We start from the raw sequence: 20941 nt of genomic DNA, 5'->3' as shown, positions 1-20941 counted from the left end.
ATTTCACGATTGTGAATGGCGTCTACATCATCTTCATACTGTAACACTGTGTGGTAGTACGTCTTCCCTCTTCTGTGGACTTGCTCTTGGGGTCTGGCCCATTAGCTGACTCTCTAGACACTCTGGCAGAAAAAAATCTCCCCTGAGAAGACTTTCAAAGGTAGTTTCTCTACTTAAAAATTTTAATTGCACAAATTTTTTTTTTTACTTCTTTTGGTGGCGGTAAGGAGGTGAAACAATATTTGAAACAGAAATGAACTAATTTCAGCTCTCCGTGGTAATTCTGGAAATGATACCTTTGGAAAGCTGCCCCATCTCGTGGACGCAGATTAGGTAACACGGAGCTCAGGGGTCATGATGGCCACTCATCATATTCCTCCCATCTATCATCACGCTGTCCTGAGCCATAGTACTCAAAGCGTGGTCCCTGAACAGCAGCACAGCATCACCTGGGCGCTTGCTAGAAATTCAGGCATTTGCTTATACCTTAGGCCAGTATAATCAGAATCTGCATTATAACATTATCTCTGTGATTCGTATGCACAGCAAAGTCTGAGAAGTTCTGGGAGAAAGAAAGGGAAGATAATCTACAATTTAAGTCTCAGGGTTGTCTGTCCCCAAACCACAACTCCATGTGAGGAGAACTTCGTATTGAAAAAAGAAGACATGTATTCTTGCTAGTTAATGTTTTCAGTCACAGAAAGAAGAAAACCGCCATTATTTTGCTTCATGGAAAACCCTGTCTCTCCGTAGTTCCTTCGTGTGTTTCTGAGCCCCTTTCTCTAGTCTCCCTTACAGCTGAAATCTTCAACAGGAAGCTCATGTTTGTGAAACACCACCTTCACTGAAGGAGAACAAGAACGGCGAACTCGACACACAGGATCGCACAGGTGACTCAGAGTGGCTCGGGCAGGCTTCATTCCCTTGATAAAAACTCAAAAAGAGCAAAAACCCCAGTTTCTGGAAGATGAAAAAAAGACAGCTTTTCTATGTTAAAAATCAAATTGCATGAAGAGTATGAACAGACAAATCACAGACAGACAGAAAATATTGTAGCACATGTATCTGATGGAGGGCTTTTATTCAAAATATTCAAAGAGTTCTCCAAATTCAAAAAAATGGGCCAAAGACCAGAACCATACACCTCAGCAAAGAAGGTATATGGATGGCAAATAAGTGTATGATGAGATGCTCAACATCTTATGTCTTTAGGGAATTAGAAAATAGAACAACAATGTGATGCAACCACATGCTTATCAGAATGACGAAATCTAAAAAACTGACACCACCAAATGCTGGCAAGGATGCAGAGCAAAAGGAGAGCTTATTTGTTGCTGGTGGGAAGGCAAAATGGGACAGCCACTTTGGAAGGCAGTTTGGCAGTTTCTTATAAAACTACATCGTCTTACCCTAAGACCCAGCAACTGAATTGAAAACTATCCACACAAAAACCTGCGCATTAATGTTGGTGGCAACTTTATTCATACTTGCCCCACAAACAAGATATCCTTTTTAAACATTTTTTAAGTGTTTATTTATTTATTTAGAGAGGGAGAGAGAGAGAGAGAGAGAGTGCAAGTAGGGGAGGGGCAGAGAGAGGGGGAGAGAGAGAGAATCCCCAGCAGGCACCAGCGCTGTCAGCATAGAGCCCGACGTGGGGCTCGATCCCACGAACCATCAGATCATGGCCCAAGCCGAAATCAAGAGTCAGACACTTAAACGCCTGAGCCACCCAGGCGCCCCCCAAACAAGATGTCCTTTCACATGTGAGTGGATAAACCAACTGGGGGCATGCAGACAAGGAGTATTATTCAGTGATTAAAAAAAAAAAAAAAAGGTGACCTATCAAACCATGAAAAATCATGGCAGAACCACATAGGCATACTGGTAAGTGAAGAAGGCAGTCTGGACAGGTTATGCACTATATAATTCCAAGTCTATGACATTTTGGAGAAGACAAAATAGAGACAGTAAAACAAAAGTCATTTGGGGGATGGAGAGGACCATAAGTAGGTGAGGCAGAGAGAATTGTTGGGGGTGTGAAATTGTTCTGTATGATATGAAGATGGACACATGTCTATCTATTTGCTGAGACCCATAGAAAGACACAACACAAAGAGTGAACCTTAAAGTACGGACTATAGTTAATAATGTATCAGGATTGGCTCCTCATTTGTAACAAATATATCACACTCATGCAAGGTATTAATAATAGAGGACAATTGTATGTGTGTGTGTGTGGGGGGGGGGTGAGTAGATATATGGAACTGTACTCAATTATTCTGTAAATCTAGAAATACATTCAACATTCTGTTAGTTATTTAAAATAATTCCACAAAAGCACTTCTTTTTTCGAGGTAGTGAGGATCATGTGAGACAGCCCAACCAACACAAGTAAGGGATACTTTAAAACAATTGTTCCAGCAAATATTTATTTGTTTCAGGCCACAAACACATGCACATTCAAACTTCCATCTTCAAGATGTTGATTTTAACTGGGGGGAAGCCTGGAAGGTTTGTGGATGAGGTGGTTTTTGAGCCACCTCTTAGACAGCGAGCAGGACTTCAAGTGGTAATTATGGAGGAAAACGGCACCCCTAAAATTGGTGACTAAAGATTGAAAGAGGAAAATTCAATGATGAGAATAAAATTCCAGATGAGGGATGTAAACTTATTTGGGGGGGCCTCGTTACTGGGGTTAAATGACAGTAAACAGTGGCAGAATGCTTTCAGAATTATCATACGACTATGCTTTCCATTCGTAGTCACAGACAACAGGCTGAACTACAGGAAACTGTCACTTTTTTATGCAAGGAAACACTCAGCATTGGCAATTTTATATGGCTCAATGGAGTATTACTGTTCACTGTGCTCTAAGAGGTGGTTTATATACTACTTTCTTAATGTTTTATTTATTTTTGAAACAGAGAGACAGAGCATGAGCAGGGGAGGGGCAGAGAGAGGGAGACACAGAATGTGAAACAGGGTCCAGGCTCTGAGCTGTCAGCACAGAGCCTGACGTGGGCCTCGAACCCACGAACCGCGAGATCATGACCTGAGGTGAAGTTGGACGCTTAACCGACTGAGCCACTCAGGTGCCCCATGTATACTTTCTTTTCAAGAATACTTGGAAAGGCCAGTTAGCTGGGACATAGGTGATAAATATGAAAATAAAGACATTAAATTATATATCTGAAAATTCAAAGGTTGGAACAGGAACACTAAACACACACACACACACACACACACACACACACACCCCAAGAAAATCCCAAGTGACTCAAGTTCGGGATGGAAAGCACATAATACTACTTCTCATTTTCTTCATTGGTAGAAGCAGTAGAGACCATTCCTGAAGTTCTCAGCACCTGTTCAGAGAGTTCAAAACCAAGAAAAATCTGTCTCTCTCTGCTTGGTGGAAAATAAAGACTAAATCTCTTGAAATATGTTTAAAAAAAAGAGACAAGGCAGGACCACGGGGAGAAGAACTAAGTTATATTCTAAAATGCAGTGATCAGAATCCAGTATCAATGCCTTTGCTCTGGAAAAGGGAAACCTTGTAAAATAAAAATGGCATGCCATCCTCTCATAAGATATTTGGGTGGATTACTGTCCCATATGAAGACAATGTCCACATATTATCAGAATGTTAGCACCATACTAACATTTTTTCCCCTAATGTAATAGTGTTATTTAACTGGCTCATAATGTCCTATAATTTGCTTGGATGACCAAAAACTAAACAGTGGTATTATTTGCCACCCTTTCATATTTATAAGCATATCTGTTTTTTTCATATTCTCTCAGCCACTGATGCAGAAAATGATTATATAAGCAAGCTTTAGAACGTAGATGAGATATTTACATCTGTTTTACGTGTCAGAGAGACAGAGGAGAGAGAGACAGAATGAAATGGAAAAGGAACAGTTACTTCAAAGACTTTCTTTGCCATCAGAGGGGTGGTTTAGGGAAAAATTTGTATGAAGAGACACTCCAAAAGGACATTAGGGAGTTTTCACTTATGGGAGGACACTTTGGACGACGTATAATGGCATCGGTGACTGTACTATAAGAACTCAGATTTTAGGCGAGCGCTTTTGGAATTATGGCAGCCGTGGATATCCAAGATAAGCTGCTGGGAATCTCTTGGGTTGACTGTTCCTGGATCCCCATTTTGAACTGTGGATATGTCCCGGATTACATTTCAGAAAGAAGTAATCCTTTCTACGACAGGACATGTAACAATGAAGTGGTCAAAATGCAGAGGCTTACATTAAATCAAATGGTTGGAGTGGAATACATCCTTCTGCACGCTCAAGAGCCCATTCTTTTTTATCATTGACATTTATCATGTGACACATAATCATGTGACATTTATCTATGTCACACTGTCGATACTATCCTTCCCAGGTTATTGGTGGCACTTCAAAGATCGTGAAGAGCAAGATAAAGTCAAACCTAAAGCCAAAAGGAAAGAAGAACCAAGCTCTATTTTTCAGACACAACGTGTGGATGCTTTGCTCCTGGACCTCAGGCAGAAATTTCCGGGGCACCTGGGTGGCTCAGTCGGTTAAGCGGCTGACTTCGGCTCAGGTCATGATCTCACAGTCTGTGGGTTCGAGCCCCGCGTCGGGCTCTGTGCTGACAGCTCAGAGCCTGGAGCCTGCTTCTGATTCTGTGTCTCCCCCTCTCTCTGACCCTCCCCCGTTCATGCTCTGTCTCTCTCTGTCTCAAAAATAAATAAATGTTAAAAAAAAAAAAAAAAAAAGAAATTTCCACCCAAATTTGGGTAGCAAAAGTCTGGAGAAAAGCCTGTCCCAGTGGGTCAGACAAAGAAAGAGGCAGAACCTATACCAGAGACTATTAAATCTGAGGAAAAGGAGACCGCGAAGAACGTCCAACAGACAGCGAGCACGAAAGGCCCCCCGGAAAAACGAATGAGGCTTCAGTGAGCACTGGTCAGAGAGAAGCCCGCAAGACTCCTCTTGTCCATTATTGGCACCTCATTACCATGACAGGCTCTTGAACTTTAAAGTTCTTTGTCACGACCCTTCCATTTGTATAGAATGTGCTTGTTCTTTAAGAAGGATGTAAGGATCCTCATGCTTTTGATATGACTATTTTTTATGTATCTTTTGTAACCTTTCTCCTACTAGACTTGAGCAGCCTCTTACTCAAATGTATACTGCTATATATACATCTAAAAACAAAATAAAAGTATTTGTATACATAAAAAAAAAACACCTCAGATTTTAGGCACTCATGTTTTGGATCATCTGCAAGAGCTTCCATTTTATTTTTAAAGTTTATTTATTTATTTTGAGAAAGAGAGAGAGAAAGTGCACATGCAAGTGGGGGAGGGGCAGAGAGTGGGAGAGAGAGAGAGAGAGGGAGAGAAAGGGAGAGAAAGGGAGAGAGAGAGAATCCTGAGCAGGTTCCACACTGTCAGTGCAGAGTCCAATGCAGGGCTCGAAGCCACGAACTGTGAGATCATGACCTGAGCCCAAACCAAGAGTCAGATGCTTAACCGACTGAGCTACCCAGGTGCCCCTGATTTTATTTTTAAAGCAGATAATGCTACAGGAGCAAAACATATGGCAGGTTTCTGCATTGAGAATTACATTATTATATCATTTCATGTTCTAGCAAAGGCATGTATAGGTTTAGTTCATCCTTACATAAATGGCCTTTTTCGAAAAATGAGGCACGTAGATTTTAAAGGAAGGTGTTCTCACCTTCACGCAGCACCAGAAATTATTTCAGGGGTCAAATGATAACTCAGGATGTCACCCTCAATGCTCTGTCTTGTAATTTCACCCTGTGCGAAATATCACAAAGGTCCCGTATCAATGTAGGCAAAGGCTCAGCCACTCAACAAATGGAGAATTATGAGTGCACAGCTCCCTCGAAGACCAAAGTGTCTGTTCTGCTGATATTGCACACTTTCCCTAAAGAGATTACCAGCATAATCCTAAACATTATAGGACCCAAGCTATCTTATTTTTGAGCTCATCAGATCCAGCATGCTGCACGTAATCCGTCCCAGCTTTACTCAGTGTTTATGTAAGCTGGGGAAAGAATTGTAGGACCAACGGTAACCAAGTACTAAGAACAAATATCGTCATTTTCAAAACACACTTTACCAAGTTTCTTTTTTTTGCTACAAGCCGAAAATGCATAATCATTGTTTGACAGTGTATGGTAACATTTGCATGGAGATGTTTGTGGCTGTGTTTCCTATACATTAGTTTCTACCAAAGGCCCTTTGAGGCTACCCGTGGACTGAATTGGTAGGAAAAAGTAAAGTGTTTTTTTTTTTTTTTTTTTTGTCATTTCTTTAGAGGTTTGAGTTACTTCGGAGATACTTATTTTGGGGGGAAATAACGGAGGAAAAAGACTAGTGAAAATCAGAAACTGCTAAGCACAGTACTAAGTATTCTACGACAGTGACTTTACAAGAGCTGCGGTTTCAATTTAGGATATTCCTTTTGATTGCACTAAAATTTAAAAGGAAAGTAAAATATTTGTTTCTCTTTGCAATACGTAAACACACATTGACTCATATAATTCGTTTAAAAAAATGAGTTGTGTGTGTGTGCACATGCTCTTAAAATCAAAACCTGTTTTCTGTAATTTTATAACAGAGGGAAAATTCCTGTTTTTCCTTCCACCCCACCAAATCAGGAGAGAAAGGAACATTTATGTTTACCTGTCAGCCTCTGCTAATTGTAATTCAGACCCAAAGAGGATTAAGTGCATAGACGTTAATACGTCCAGTGTTATTAATTTCTAAACAACAATAGCAACAATAACCTGAGTAAATCTGTCAGTAGTGAGGATAAATAGTTGTTTAAAGACTCCATTGATGTCACAACTGCAATCTGCTGTTAATGGCTTATTTCACTGATACAGTCGTCAAATACATACATTGTGAAATCAGCGAATAATTGCATGGAAATAATATCCATTCTTGTCTAAAATTACAAGCAACGGGAGGCTCGAAGCATTGTGCAAAGATGTAATTCCGAGTTTATGAACATTTGGGGGAGTTTTAGTTTGATTAGTAACTTTTTTTGAATAATCGTTAGTTTTGTATTATTTGAACCTAACAATTATGTTAATTTACATTTTAATATTTTCAACTGTTGTTCATTGCTACTTAGTACTAGCCAAAAAATGGCAAAAAATCATATGTCATATTGCCCTGAAATATTTTTAGAACAAAGGCTCAAAACCTTTCTATGTTATGAGATAATGTGCATTTAGGGAACTAGGTACTAATTTGTAAAAAATTTAGCAGAAAAACTCAAATAGGATTCACCTGATTGTTAATAATCATTCAACCAAATAGATTTTTTCTTTTCTTTTCTTTTCTCTTTTCTTTTCTTTTCTTTTTTCTTTTCTTTTTTCTTTCTTTCTTCCTTCCTTCCTTTCTTTCTTTCTTTGTTTGTTTCTTTCTTTGTTTCTTTCTTTTTTGAAACTAGATCTTTTACATAGGAGGAACTGTGTGGTATAATATATTTATGAACTGAATATTTAACAAGTCAGAAAAGTGAAATGATCATAATAATGATAATGCCAATGACTAAAATCAGAGCTACAAAATTGTGACAAGGATGTTCATAGAGTTAACCTCAAGCTCGTGTAATGTGGCTGGTGACTACCTGAATTCATTCTCAAAACTCATGCATTTGGTAATTCACTACAGGGTATGATGATACTTATAAATATGTTCTCCAGTGTAAAATAAAGCCTGAGTGGCTTATTTATTATATACATTTGCAAGTCAGAAAATATTTTATTGTTCCCACACCTAGACCTCAATTTATTTTGCTGAGAGCTTACAAACGCTTACTGTTTTACCTGAAGGATAGTTCATACAGCTAAGGGTCAGAAGAGAGAAGAAAACGGAAAACTCACCAGTGGCGTCAGCTTTAGTTTTGAGCTCGTTCTCACACATTTTGACGTTAGCAATTAAAAGTCTAACTGAGAAATATTGCACTTTTCCCTGGAGGTCTGACGGCTGCCCCAGTGTTACTCCACAACTAGAATCCCAACAGACTGCATTAATGAGATTAAATGAAAGAGGGAGTTAAAGGCATCAACTGTTCCATTTCATTAAGTAAGGGTGAAGGGCTGCCCAGGCAAGGAAGGCAGGAGGGAGGATATTGGCTTTTTCTTTTGATAGCACTTATTCACAAAAGAATGCAGCATTTGCTAAATCACAGTCAGCAGTTTAAAAACATTATCCAGCTGCCCCCCGGAATTGTATGGAAATATATTATTTATATATATTTATTCTGCACTTAAATTCTTCTTTGTTCTCATCCCTTTGGAAACAGATCCAATAGGCATGTGCCATGTAAACAAGGGTCGTCTCTGTGATTATAAAAGTAAAATGCAATTTTCCTTCAGAATTACTTTGCTCCAATGATTCTAGACCCTCTGTTGAGGTCCAGGGATGAAGGATGGTGTGAAGGTATTACCGTGGTCCTGTTCTTCTAAATGCCGGATCATAGTTGTCTATGGAGCAATGAATACAGCACGAGATTTTAGAAGAGCATATTAGAAAGAAAACACGCATGCCTTACCGCATGTCTGTGGCAACAGAGCCTGGGAACCCGGTCTGAGGACTTAACACTAGGTGGGTCACCAACCTCAACCCTGAGGTCTAAAGTGACTTCATTCTCCCAGCATGCCCCAGAGCTCCCACTTGTAAAATAAGAATGACAAAGTCACCTAGACAGAAATTTCTTGACCCTCAACCCTTGTCACCAGGAAGGATAAATACATTACTATGTAAAAATTGCGTTAACTTCCATAGAAAAGAGCATGATCTTTATGTGAGAGCAAAATGCTCCTGAGCAGTAGCGTTATTTAACCTTTGCTTAGAGTTACCAGATTGATTCAGTGATGAATCTCAAACCTTTCTCTTCACCTTTTTCTTTCCTACCACCTGGGACAGTTCTTATTTTCTTTTCACTAATCATTTGTCACAAATGGTTTCTTGATCTTCCCTACTATTCCTCTCTTCTCTTAAACATCTCTGTTTTTTCCTGGCCTGCAGTAGAAACTGTTTTCCTTTTTTTTTTAAAGTTTATTTATTTGAGAGAGAGAGCGTGAGAGAGAGCCAGGGAGGGGCAGAGGGAGAGAGGGGGAGAGAGAGAATCCCAAGCAGGTTCTACACTGTCCGTGTAGACCCCGATGTGGGGCGCTGTCTCACAAACCATAAGATCATAACCTGAGCCAAAATCAAGAGTCAGACGCTTAGCCAACTGAGCCACCCAGGTGCCCCGAAACTGCTTTTCAAAGGGAAGTAAGGCAAGGAATGGTGAGGTGGTCAGACAGAGGAGGCTGTGCAAACCCACTCGGTATTATTGTCAGCATGGTGGAGCTGAGCCCAGTGGTTCTCAGCTTCGGATGCCCATTGGAATAATCTGGAGAATTTAAAAATACTGATGTCCAGGGATTTCTCTCTTACCTTCTTCCATTGATTTGTTTCGTGTGGCCATCTGGAGTTTTTGAACAATTCCAAAGTGATTCTAATGGGCAGCCAGGTCTAAAGACCCCTGGAATGATTCTCAGAATCACCACAGACGCATGTCACATGTACAGATTCCTGACGCCCACCAGCCACTGAGTCAGAATCTTCTGAGGAGCCTGGGGAGCTATTGTAGTAAGCGCTCATGTATTGGCAATGATTAGATAAGTTTTGGGAAAACCTTGGACTTTGAATTAGGACATCCGGTTTTAAATTCTTGGGTAGGTTACTTAACGTTTTCTGTGCTTCCGTTTGCATATCTCTAAAATAAGATCACAACACCTACCTACAAGATCACTGACCACTCCAACCACCATGATTACCCCGGGACCCTATGTATCTACCACTCATTGGTCCTGGTATTCTTCATTAATCCTTCTCAGATGCTTACGTTTAACCTTGACTATAAGCTCCTTAGGGATAAGCACTCTCTGTGTTTCCCAGTGTCTAGCGTAGGGATTCAATAAATGTATGGAGCCCATCAGTGGGTGAGTATATGCCTACTGATTGACTGCATCACTGGGGGATCATACACAAGTCTCACTGCCTCTCTGCTCCCACCATTTCCTTTACCTCAAGTTTCACTTTTCTGGCTATTGGATCTTTGGGGCTTACTGGCTTGCTGCTCCTTAGTGGAAATAAGAGAAGGTTAAGAAAAAAAAATTTTGCCTCTTTGTGTTCTTTATTTAATCTTAATTTGTAATTGGTTCTTAGTGTAGGAACAAGGTTGGAAAAAATAACCTCTCTTGATTTCCTCTTTTCCCTTCATCTATGACTCTCCTTCCTCCCCTTTGTGAATCATCTAATTGCCTCTTTGAACTGTTGTCCCACTGGCTTAGGTCTTTCCTCTGTCCTGTTGGTGGATTGCTTTTTCTCTGGTTAGAAGTATTATCATTAGTTGACCTCTCCTCCTGGATGACTCTCCCTCGACCCCACTCTGCTGTAGGCAGAGGCTCTTATATACTTCTCACACCAGCGTGGTACTTAGACTGTCTCTGGTATCACAAGTCATTAAGCTAGAGGGACAGAAAAGCTCTTAAAAAACAAACAAACAGACAGACAAACAAACAACAATTCCCCAAATTCAGGGAGGAACATGAGAGAAGAAGCTTCTTAAACAAAAGAAATGTCATAACAGAGAAATGGCTTGGGGCGCCTGGGTGGCTCAGTCGGTTGAGCTTCTGACTCTTGGTTTTGGCTCAGGTCATAATCTCATGGTTTGTAGTATTGAGCCCCGTGTCCGGTTCTGTGCTGTTGGATTGGGATTCTTTGTCTCCCTCTCTCTCTGCCCCTCCCCCACGTGCATGCATGCACTCTCTCTCTCTCTCTCCCAGAAGTAAACAAATAAACATTACAAAAAGAGAATGAAATAGCTTGATTTCATAGGAAACACTTCCTCTTTGGCGTTGGGGTTCTCAAAGTACAGGTCCCCAGACCAGCAGGGTCAGTAGCAGCACCTGGGAATTTGTTAGAAATGCGAATTCTTGGACCCAGTCCAGACCTACGGAATCAGAAACTCTTGGGGGGCGCGACAGGGGTGTCCAGGTACTTTCACAACCCTCCAGGTGGTTCTGAAGCACAGAGCCACTGGTTTACAGCATGGGTTTTTCAATCAGGAAGAGCTGGAGTTAATTCACAGCTCTGTCACATTCTGGTCGTGTGGTTTGGACAAGTTCTTTAATCTCCTGACACCTCAGTTCTATCATTTGTAAAATGGCCATTAGAACACCTACCTGATGGAAGTGTTGAAGAATTTAAAGTGAGCTAATTCCTGTGAAGTACTCAGCACAGTCCTAAGCACAAAATAAGCACTCAGTTCCTCTGGGACGTTACTCTGATATTACCTCAGTGGAGAATAGAAAGTCGTTTGTACTTTAAAAACCTCCGCTCTCTGCTTTTACAAATGTCTCAAAACTTAGCTGCACGTTAAAATCACTTGGAGACCTTAAGAAAATATATCTGATTCCCAAGAGACTCACTGCAGATTAATTCAGTAAGAATTTCTGAAAGTGAGGCCAGGTATTTTTATTTTAATTTCACAGAGGATGACAAGATGATTCTGATATACAATGTAATATACTGTTGTTATATATTAAAATCAATATTAAAAGAGGTGTGAGATTAAATGCAGGTAAGAATGAATCATGAGGAAAGTCAGATGTCATATTCATTATTTCCATGATTTCACCCTAATTCTATGGTAGAGAAGTACAGGGAAATGCTAAAATGTAGGTTCTAGACCAGGGTTCCCCACCTTGCCGTTACTGACATTTTTAGGCTGGACAATTCTTTTTTTCTGGGCAGGTTTTCTGTGAATTGTATTTATCTCTGGCCTCTATCTGTCTGTCCTCTAGATGCCAGTATCATTCCTCGGTTGTGACAACCAAAGCGACATCCAAGTATTGCCAAGCATCCCCTGGGGGGATGAAATAGTGACAACTCTGGTTCCAGAGTTTCCGCGTCTGGATACAAATCCAGGCTTTACTATGTAACAGCTGTATGATTAGAGCAAGCTACAACTCCTTTGTGCCTCAGTTTCCCTTCTTCTGAAATGGAGGTAATAATACTCCCCTCATAGAGTTGTGTTGTGCGTTCGAAAGATAAAAGAGAAAATGCATCTAAAGCCCTGAGAACAGTATCTAGAGCATGGTAGACGTTACAGACTGAATGTTTATGTCCCCTCAAACTCTGATGCTGAGATCCTAACTCCCAATGTGAAGGTATTAAGAAGTGGGGACTTTGGGAAGGTCTCCACTCATGAGGTCATGAGGTAGAACCCGCATGAACGGTATTAGTGCCTTTCTAAAAGGTCTCTGGAGAGCTCTCTTGCTCTCTTTTCACATTGTGAGGAGACAATGAGAAGTCAGCAGTCTGCAGCCTGAATGAGAGCTCTCACCAGACCCAACCACGCCAGCATCCTGATCTCAGACTTCCAGCCTCTAGAGCTGGGAGAAATTCGCTGTTTATGAGCCACCCAGTCTATAGTATTTTGCTATCATAGCTTGAATAGACTAAGATAGTACATATTTAATAAATGTCAGCTATCATTTATGCATATGTGTGTGTAGATGTTATGTTATATATGTATATATAGCATATGTATGTGTTATATATGTATATATAGCGCATATATATATATATATATATATCTCGATAGTCTTATTTTGATTCCAAAATACCGGGAGAACTCTTTTCCTAAAGTCTTTACATGCAAGTTGTGTATCCATTCATCAATTTATTCCCTGTGTAATGAATCAGAATGACTAAATACTCATATACGTCCTGGGGTCTGCAGCTGGTGTAGAAGACAGAGAGAAGAGTGAAAGCATATCAGAATCCGAGCGGGGTGGTTTCTATCCTTTTGGAACTACTCATTAAAAAAATTTTTTTTAATGTTTATTTACTTTTGAGAGAGAGAGAGAGAGAAAGATAGAGCATGAGTGGGGCAGGGGTAGAGAGAGAGGGAGACACTGCCTTGAGAAAGCAGGCTCCAGGCTCTGAGCTGTCAGCACAGATGTGGGGCTCGAATTCACAAACCATGAGATCATGACCTGAGCCAAAGTCGGACGCTTAACCGACTGAGCCACCGAGGCGCCCCAAGTAATTTTTAATTTGCATAAAAAATGCTGAATATTTTATAAAAGATTTTATTTTTTAGATCAGTATTAGGCTTACAATAAATTTGAAAGAAAGATTTTCCACACACCTACTGCTCACCAATGCGCATAACCTCCCCCATTATCAACATCCCTCACCAGAAAGGTACATTTTTTTTTTTTTTTAACAAGGATGAGCTTACAATGACACATCATAATCACCCAAAGTCCATAATTTACATTAGGGTTCACTCTTGGTGTTGTACATTCTATAGGTTTGGACAAATGTACAATGACATATCTATAATAGCATACTGTCCTAATAGCATGTAATTTCACTGTCCAAAAATCTTGTGTGTTCTGCCTATTCACCTTCCCCTGTCGCTTCCCCAAGCAACCACTGATCTTTTTATTTCCATTGTTTTGCTTTTAATATTTTTGATATTGATATTTTTGATAAATGGCTTAAATCCAAGCCATTTAGGAGTTGAGACCTGAACATTGGAAATGGCGGAGACCTAACTTCTTAAATTTGGTATTTGTTCATTTAGCAAATCCATGATTGTTGAATGCATCCGATATTTGATAACTGAGTTAAATAGCTTCCCTTATGCATTCCAAGTATGTAACTGTACTTTGCAGGAGGGCCAAGAGATTTCCCTTGTTCTCATGTAGCATCTGTTTGGTTACGGTCAATGATGGGAGGTTCAGCACTTTGCAAGACATCCGGTTTCACTATTGCATTCTCCTGCTGATCAATCAATGATGATTTCCTAAAGCCCACATGTAGTATGCCCACAAGCCTTGCTGAAATGAAAATACGATGCCTCTGTTGTTCTGTTGGTCTTATCGTATTATAAAGTTATAAAAGCTCTATCAAAAAGTGCTTGGCAGGGGGTGCCTGGGTGGCTCAGTCTGTTGAGTTTCAGACTTCGGCTCAGGTCACGATCTCACTGTTCACAAGTTCGAGCCCCGCACAGGGCTCTGTGCTGACAGCTCAGAGCCTGGAGCCTGCTTTAGATTCTGTGTCTCCCTCTCTCTCTGCCCCTCCCCGACTCACGCTCTGTCTCTCTCGCTCTCTCTCTCAAAAATATACATTAAAAGAAAAAAAGTGTTTGGGGTTAGTTTGCCATAACTTAATTTCTGGTGTCTCAAGATGAGTGCTGGTGATACAACTTTACCTCCCTGGTCCTATGGCTCTAGTTAGTAATTTGTTCTAAGGTTTTGCTATTGAGGGTCTTTAGTGCATATGTGTATATATGCATATATATGTATAGACATAACACATATCCATATCTGTATACACATATGGTATAAATACTTGCCTATATGTAATTCATCTTTCTCTGCCTGTTTCTGAATGTGGGGCATTTTAGTTATTTCTAATCTTCGGGAAGATTTTAGTTTGCCAGGAATCTCAAAGATTACCACGAAAGAAGAAACAATCTGCAATCTCCAATATAGCATTCATCTGGAGACTTGTCCTTACTTAAAGTAGCAAACTTCGCCCTCACAGCCCTCTATTCACTGGTAAACTTCAACTCTGCCTTAACGACTCTTGTGCCTCCTTCCAGTCTGAAAGTCATTCTCCCGAGTGGAGGAGACACCATTCTTAAAAAGATGCAAAAAGATTGATACCATTAGAAGGTCTTCCAAGGTATCTTAACTTGGAAGTTGACTTCAGATAAGCTCCTCTGCAAGCCTGTATATGATGGAGACTAACATTACCTGGTGCCATGAGAGACAGTAGTAATTTTGCATGTTGCTGGACTTGCATCAGTGGATGTGATAGAGAAAAATCTGTTATAAGATGGCTGACAGGACTGATAGGGAAATTCCAGTCCCCAACCAAAGGCTCCCCTTGTGCGTTCTTCTTTCCACCCTTCTTGCCGTGCTTACTGCTAATGCGGGATGTGGAAGTAACAGACTATAAATTGTTCCCTCTGCTTATGCTCAGTGCTCAGACCTCTGGAGAGTGATCTCTGAGCCCGCCTGTGTAAAATAAACCTCCTGCCTTCCAAGATCTCCAAGTGCCGCTTGGTTCTTCAGCTGGGTGATCCAGACCAGGTTCCATACCAGATGAGCTTTGAGGGCTTAACCCAGGACACAGGGCTACAAACTGCTGTACCTCGGACCTGCATTATTGGATATTCTTGCGTGGGCTTCATCCATACCAGCCCCGAATTTTCTAGCAAAACCATTCTTACTTCTTAAGAGCCTGGTCTTCTTTCATTGCAGTAATCAGGAAAAATAACATTATAAACATCAGTGATTTTTCACCCTACGTATCTAGGCTCTGTCACTTATTGCTATGGCTTAGATTCTACTTTTTTTTCTTTCTGTATAAAGGCACCAACAACATACCCTAATTTACATTTACATGAGAACCAGGCAATCTTGAATCCAGAATTCAGGTACGTTCATTAGGGCTAAGCCAACTCAGTTTTGCTCCAAAATCAGCAAAGGAGTTGAGTTTCTCATCTTGTATCTTCTAAGGAACATATTAGCCAAGAGGCAACTTTTCAACCAGATACAGCAAATTCACTTAAAAATGCAGAGTCCAAGAATGGTGGCATTATCTCTGTGTGCAGTCCACGTTTGCATTAGGAGAAAGGAATCTGTCCCTAAAGTACCTTGCAAGATAGAACTGTGTACGGTTGTTTTCCTTCACTCCTCCTGGGACCTCTTACACATGTCATGGCCAACCAACATCGTGAATATTTTTACTGAACAGAATAAGAAACAAATGGAGTATGTAAAACACAAACAAATCACATGTCGGTAAACTAAATGTAGATTTAGCATCCTTGAAGAACAAAATCTTTCCTCTGTAACTCAAAAGTGAAAGCAGGAATTCACTCTGATCTAAAGTTCAAAGCAGGAAATCCAGAGGCCTGATCAAAGGCAAGTAAGTATATGGGGCGCCTGGCTGGCTCAGTTGGTGGAGTATGCAACTCTTGATCTCAGTGTCGTGAGTTCGAGCACCACATTGGGTGCAGAGATGACTTAAAATATTTTTGTTTGTTTGTTTTAAAGGCAAATATATGAAGCCATTCACTGTTTTCATGTGCAGAATCCCCCTCCAGGGCCTATAGAACTAAAGGGTCTCAGCTAGCAGAGACTGAGAACTTAGTGTGTTGTAGGCACTGTGTTAAAGAGCTTCAGCTGCATTATCTTATGCATTGTCACAACTCTAGGAAGTACCGTGAGTACCCTCAAGTGGCTGGGAAAGAGACCGGGTCGCAGTGGGGCTAAGAAATAGAACCTTATAGTGGTGGTCTCAAAATGCGATCCACAGAGGAGTAGCCCCAGTATTGCCTCCCATTCCTCTGTACTTGTTAGAGTGCACATTCTTTGGACCACCCAGGATCTACTGAGGTGTGGTCCAGAAACTCCAGGAGTGAACATTATACCACTCTGTGTTTTAAGAAGCCCGCTGACTGATTTTAATGACTGCTAAAATCTGAGGACAGTGGCTTGTAGTCCACATTTAATAATGGTGAATCCATTTCTGTGTTGCCCATGCTCTAAATCATATACGCAAGGTATACAGACTTGTTCTCAAAGGTGAGTGATATTTAGAAGCACCACAATGAAGACAGATTTTTTTTTTACTGTTAAGTATTAAGCATCGCTTGTTCCTTCTATTTGAGTGAGTCCTGAAGGCCTGTTACCAGCTCTGGGGGTTTCAGCAGACCTAGATGATTCCAGCAAAGAAGCACAAGTTGCATATTACGCAAGCCTTTCCCTCTTTATTTTTAAGGAGCAGACTGACACTGGGTTATTTCCTTGCTGGGTGCAGATTAGTGCTTGCCATGGTGGATAGCGTGACCACACTGTGAAAAATGGAACACGTCACCACTGCTGAGGTTAAAATTCCACAAAATGTTTCTCTTGCAGACACTGCTGGCCCATAGAAAGTTTTACTAACCCATAGTGCTGTAAGTTTTTCGTTCTAAAGTTGACCTGGGATCCTCCTAGCCCTCATGAAATATGATTACCTATTATAAATCTGTGTGTCTGGATGAGAAACGAATTGTGACTTTATCTTCTCTTTCTACATTTTAATCATGATGTGAAGCGGGGGTGGCATTTTTGTCACTACTATTTTTACTTAGTATCATTAAGTATCTTTACTACACTTCATGGGGGATGTTACTTCAGAACTCAAAGAAAGATTTAAACTCTAGTCCCCCTGAAGAAAGAAAGGGGAACAAAGAACAATGCATGCTTAAGTTCATCTCTCCCTTTGCTTCCTAGGATTAAAGGGTTACTGCATACAATTGGGAGGCTTACTCTATTTTGCCACAACAAAGGGTAAAATAATGTGTGTGTGTGTGGGGGGGGGGATACAATTTAGCCAATGTAGTAACACTGCCCTGACACTTTTTTTATATTTTGTTTGTTGTCCTTAATACTTATTAGGTGTTCAAGTCGCTGTCTTAAGCACTATTAAGTGGTAAATTAAAGTTCTTTTCAAACTGCTTGAAAAGCATTATCAAAATATTGCTGTTTTGGAGGTCAACAAAAGCCTGGGGAATTTTTAGTGATAAATGTCATATCAAAGACTTAAAGACTTCTTTTCTTACCCTATTTAGGCAATTTTGGGGGGGGGGGCGGCTGAGATAAAATCACCAAGTAGAAATAATTGCTAGTTAACACCATTACATTTAGTAACAAAAAATAACTGGCTGATCTGCAGGAAGAAACACTGAATTATTGTTTTATGGCTGAAAATTAAAAACTGTATCCCATCGGCTAAAGAATCTTTCAGATGAGTAGGGCATGAATGCTGCAGGAACATTTCAATAAATAAAGGACAATACATATCTTTGACTCTGTGACAGAAACCCTCATAGGGTGAATAACCCAATTTGCCCCTGCCCTTACAGCTAATGGGTCCAAGAATAGTGAATGCTTGGAATCTGAAAATTATCTTTTGTTTGCTAAAGGCAGTTGATGGGTGATGTGTTGGAGAAGGAACTGCCTTAGGTATGTTTCAGAAAAGTGCTTATTCTGATTTTCTGAAAAAAGACTAAATGGCCTCACTGAAGAGTTTATGTAGCTTAGGGTATGAAAAGATAAAATCGTTAGGATACCTTAAAACAGGAAAGAATTCAAACATTTACTCAAAAAACAAATCAATGTGAGACTTAAGACAGAGCTAATCAGTACCGGATGCATCATCCTGCCTTATTTGAGATTCTAGATCATTTATTCTGAAAATAACAATGGGGATTTTTTTTTTTTGAAGGATCTTATCCTATATAAATTATATGGATATGTGAACAACAAAATAACATTTTAAGCTTAAGCTCACATTCCATGTATAGGAAAATAATGCCAGCATACTCTGTTCTGTCCACATGTAATGGAATAAACTCTTTGCAATGGACTGAACATTTGTGTCTCCCCCAAATTCATATATTGAAACCTTAACCTCAAATATGATAGTATTAGGAGGTGCAGCCTTTAGGAGGTAATGAGGTTGTGAGGGTGGAAACTTCGTGAATAGGATTAGTGTCCTTATAAGAAGAGGGCAGAGAGCAAGCCAGCATGTGAGGATATGAGAAGTCTACAACCCCGAAGAGGGCCCTCACCAGAATCTGACCTTGGTCCCAGATTTTCAGCTTCCAGCACTGGGAGAAACAAATTTCTGTTGTTTCTAAGCCAGTAAGTCATGATACTTTGTTATAGCAGCCCAAATGGACTGACTCTCCCCTCTCCCTTTCCATGTTAGCATAATGGTAAAGTTGGAGCACACTTAGACCAGGCCAACACCTCGGTTCTCCTATGCCACCCTCTCCCACTTTCTAGAGGATTTCCAATTGTCTGTGGGTTTACATATGTAAAGTAGCAACTTTACAATGTCATATGTTAAGCTGAGTTTCTCACAGAATAATGAATTGGAGCCATCTACAAGCTACTCAATTACACGTTAATTTCAGTTAATCAACATGATAAAAACGTGTAATCCACCAAGTAAGTTACTAGTCTAATGTAAAAATGAACCGGAGGAACTGTCATTTGCCTATTTTAAGAACTGGAAATAAAAAGGGCTTGTAATATTTAATTAGAGATTGGCCTTGAGGAATTCATGGCCCTCCCAGTGACTCGAGGATCACACTTTGAGAGACACTAGTTTGCAGCATGGGCTCCGGACCTGTGCTCATGTTCTAGTCCACTCAAGAGATGCATACTTAGTCAAGATGATCAACCTCGCTGTCTCTTGGTGTTCCCATCTAACAAATTGGTGTGATAACTCCTACCTCAAAGGGTTATTGGAAAAATAAAATGATATCCTGGTGCAGGGTAACTGGTCCATACGTGGCACACAGAAAGAGGTCAGCATATGGTGGTCATTACTAAGCATGAAAAATGCCTATCCCATGGGGGACGTATATGTTTGGGGGTTGACTACTCGAAACTCCTATGACTTGGCATATCGTATATCAAGAAGAGCTGTCCCACTGACCACGCATTCCTCCCCCAGATGGGACCTCACCTCCCAAGCTAGTTCTTACTCCCTTTAATTCCATGACAGGAAAAATTACACCTAATGATTAATTCAGCAATAAATTCTTATCAAATGCATACTAATTGCCTAGGCCAGTGCTCATTTACACTCTCTAGTTATGCAGCTACCACGTTGCTTGTTATTTTGGGAGAACATTATAAACACTATCATTCTTACACTAATTATAACGGCAATAATAGTTATCATAAATAACAATACTTTATATGGCACATTTTTATGTACATTTATTTCTATGTGCATTTTAGAATTTGAAAATGTTCACCATTTATAAATGAAACCAATTTACATAGTGAATAATTTCTTGGCAAAGCAGAAGGAAAGGTATTAAATAACAGATATGGGGAGAGGAATTGTTGCCCAGACACTGGAGTTCTTCAGACAAAAATGGAGCTATGTCATTCTGGGGTCAGCCATTTTTAACCCCTGTGCAAAGATGGCTAGAGATGAAACAGTTCAGGGACACAAGAGCCCGTTAACAAGGTCAGCTGCGAAGGGCGGACCCACACTTGTGGTCACATTGTACATCCTGTCATCGTTAGAGCCAAATGCTGCAACACGTCTTTCTCAAGCACAACTTCTTTCCTTGCCCCCAGAACTTCCGCCTGCACTGTTTTTATATAACATAATACACAGTGCCAAAAGACATCATGCACACATCTTTAAAAAATATTCTTTGAAACAATACAAAATTCATCCATTTGAAAATTCCTGAGTGCTTATTAGGTGCCGGGTTCAGGAATTTAACCAACAGTTTATATAACAAATTTCATTTACATCTTAAGATTTGATTTGATTTTACTTTTGTTTTAGATAGTGTGTACACGTGCCTGTGTGCTGGTGTGCTTGTTGGGGAGGGGCAGAGAGAGAGAGAGACTGAGAATCCTAAGGAGGCTCCATGCTCAGTGTGGAGCCCGACACAGGGCTTGATTCCATGACCCTGGGATCATGACCTGAGCCAAGATCAAGAGTTGATTGCTCAACCAACTGAACCACCCAGATGCCCCACATCTTAAGATTTTATTTTATTAATTCTTTTAATGTTTCATTTATTTTGAGAGAGAGAGAGAGAGAGAGAGAGAGAGAAGGGGAGGGGCAGAGAGAGAGAGAATCCCAAGCAGGCTCTGCACTATCAGCACGGAGCCAGATGCGGGGCTCAAACCCATGAACTATGAGATCATGACCTGAGCCGAAATCAAGAGTTGGACACTTCACTAACTGAACCACCCAGGTGCCTCACATCTTAAGATTTTAATCTGAGGAAAAAGC

The 20941-nt window shown here is 40.4% G+C and overlaps 1 protein-coding gene and 1 pseudogene across 2 annotated transcripts in view; one reads left to right on the top strand and one right to left on the bottom strand.

The window, feature by feature from the left end:
• The window catches only part of RORB (RAR related orphan receptor B), a 384008-nt gene that overhangs the window by 68259 nt on the left and 294808 nt on the right, over positions 1 to 20941 (bottom strand). The window lies entirely within an intron of this gene.
• On the top strand, positions 3946 to 5118 carry LOC125925221 (mediator of RNA polymerase II transcription subunit 6-like; annotated as a pseudogene).

This window comes from Panthera uncia, chromosome D4, assembly GCF_023721935.1.
Source record: "Panthera uncia isolate 11264 chromosome D4, Puncia_PCG_1.0, whole genome shotgun sequence".
In the NCBI taxonomy this organism is placed as follows: Eukaryota; Metazoa; Chordata; class Mammalia; order Carnivora; family Felidae; genus Panthera; species Panthera uncia.
Note: the sequence above shows the minus strand (reverse complement) of the source record. Positions and strands in the feature narration are given on the sequence as shown.